General features: G+C 49.7%; 1 protein-coding gene across 2 annotated transcripts in view; it reads left to right on the top strand.

Moving 5' to 3' along the window:
• Window positions 1-2500, top strand: part of LOC143020059 (nucleolar protein 4-like) — a 283818-nt gene that overhangs the window by 44044 nt on the left and 237274 nt on the right. The gene's annotated exons all lie outside the window — the stretch shown is intronic.

The raw sequence follows: 2500 nt of genomic DNA, 5'->3' as shown, positions 1-2500 counted from the left end.
TTGTCATTGTTGCATGGTATGACGTCACATCATGGTTGTATGACGTCATAAAGCTTATGACATCACATCATGGTTGTATGACGTCATAGAGCTTATGACGTCATGTTATGATTATGTGACGTCATAAAGCTTATGATGTTACTTGTTCGCATGAGGGAGTTCTGAGTGACCACAATGTCTTAGTCTCAGCTTTGGTTGAAGGGTTGGTTGTGATTAGTTTGCAAGCTTAAAATAGGTTGTGACAAGGACACGATAGGTTGTGATGATCCTCAATAGGCGTTAACATGGTCACCATGATGTGGTTGCTTATTGTTGGTTGTGACGAACAGCTACGCAACAAGTTATGACTAAGGAGATATAGTCCTTGTGACATTAGTGTCGTGGGCATCGTCTGTGACCCTCCTGGGTCGAGTATCACTTCTGTGTCCGCGCCTGTGTCTGGAGAAAACACGAGAAGAGCTTACGAGAGAACGTACAAGAACGAATGTGGTCCTTCGAAGTGGCGGTCGACCAGAGAGTCTGCGTTGGTGACCTTTAAAAACGCGGTCGAGGACGATTGCAACTGGTCCATCTCAACTCCCATACGAGCCCTCAGAGGGCTCTGACTATTTAAAAAAAAAAAAAAAAAAAAAAAAGAGACAGAGAGAGAAATAAAACGGAAAAAAAGGAGAAAATAATGCCGTGGTTGTAATGAGAGTCGCGAGGTGTTAGGACAGGTTGTGATGGGCTACAACAGGTTGTGGACGGCTTTAATGAAGCGCGACGGTTGTGGCGGGTCGTGACGAGTTGCGCCATAAGGAGGGAGGAGGGGGGTGCCAGCGAGTGCCAACGAGTGCCAGGGAGGGCCGCAGGGATGCTGCGGCGACAGCATGAAAGAACGTGTCACTGTCGTCATGCTGCATCAGAGACTGTCTCTTCCTGCTCCTCCTCCTCCTCCTCTTCCTCCTTCTCTTCCTCCGCTTCCTCCTCTTCCTTTTCTTCCTCTTCTGCATTCCCTTGGTCATTTTCCTTTTCTTCCTCTTCAGCATTCCCTTCTTCCTCTTTCTCTTCTTCCTTGTCCTCCTGAATTGCATCACCAGCATCTCGACTGTATATGCAAATATGCGTACTCACACACACACACACACACACACACACACACACACACACACACACACACACACACACACACACACACACACACACACACACACACACACACACACACACACACACACACACACACACACACACACAGATGGAGAGAGAGAGAGAGAGAGAGAGAGAGAGAGAGAGAGAGAGAGAGAGAGAGAGAGAGAGAGAGAGAGAGAGAGAGAGAGAGAGAGAGAGAGAGAGAAGGCATGTACAGTCTGACGAAAGCTAAAACAACCACACAACTGTGGTTATCTTCCTTCCTCCCTCCCTCCCTCCCTCCCTCCCTGCCCTCCGCCCGTCCACAGACACACACGCAGTAATACCTGCGCACACAAACACGACTTGGCCTCAACGACAAACACGGATCTGAAAGAGCACGGCGGATCCGCAAACACAAAAACACACTCAAACACAAAAACACACTCAAACACGTTCTCTAGCCGAGGTCAAACATCCAGAGGCGGAGAGACTTTGGGACGTGGCCGTGAGAAGCGGTACCACACACAAACACTAACCTGACAAAAAGACTTAATCTCCGAATCCTTCAGGGATTCTTTTTTGGGTTTAAGCCAATCACGCGTGGGCTTCCGCGCCCTACGGAGCCTCTGGAGGGGAGCCACGCCCTTGGGAACCTCCGTTTAGGGGTTTAACCTCGGCCCCCAAATTCCTGAGGACCCATGTCAACCATCCTGGCGGGGGCCAGTGTGTGTGGACTTGTCGGGGAATTGTTAATCCTTACAATACGGTGACTTAGTTATTGATTTTATTCTGGCTAAGAATAGGTGATTTTATGCTGATGAGTAAGAGGTAGTCTCTCCCTTGCAGACAGAGTATTTTGTCCGTCCATTTGCACAGAAATCCCGAGTTTTAGCCAAAACCAAAAATCCACATTTGTGGTGACCTTATTGAGTCGAGAAAAAAAAAAAAAGAGAAAAAAATTCCCCAGATTTCAATTTCTTTTGTCTGAGGGCTGTAAGACCAACATCCACAAATGAGGTCACCTTATTGAAGGGGACTTAAAAAAAAATACATAGGAAAAAAGTTACCCAGATTTCAGCCCCTTTGTCAGAGGGCCGTAAGGCCCACCGTGTCATCGCCCTAACTCGGCAGGCATCTTGTCATGCTGGCACTCCCTGATGTGGACTCTCGACTGCTCTTCCGTCTCGCCCTAACTTCTGTCGCTGAGTCTTGTCCCGCCCCAGGCCGACCTGTCACTTCCTGCCGTGCTGTGCCTGACTCCCCTCCCTCTCCCCCTCTCCCCTCTCCCTCCTCTCCCCTCCCTCCTCCTCTCCCCTCCCTCTCCCCCTCTCCCCTCTCCCTCCTCTCCCCTCCCTCCTCCTCTCCCCTCCCTCCTCCTCTCCTCTCC

This window comes from Oratosquilla oratoria, chromosome 38, assembly GCF_046742065.1.
Source record: "Oratosquilla oratoria isolate Oo_2021 chromosome 38, ASM4674206v1, whole genome shotgun sequence".
Lineage (NCBI taxonomy): Eukaryota > Metazoa > Arthropoda > Malacostraca > Stomatopoda > Squillidae > Oratosquilla > Oratosquilla oratoria.
This window is presented reverse-complemented; position numbering and strand designations above follow the sequence as displayed.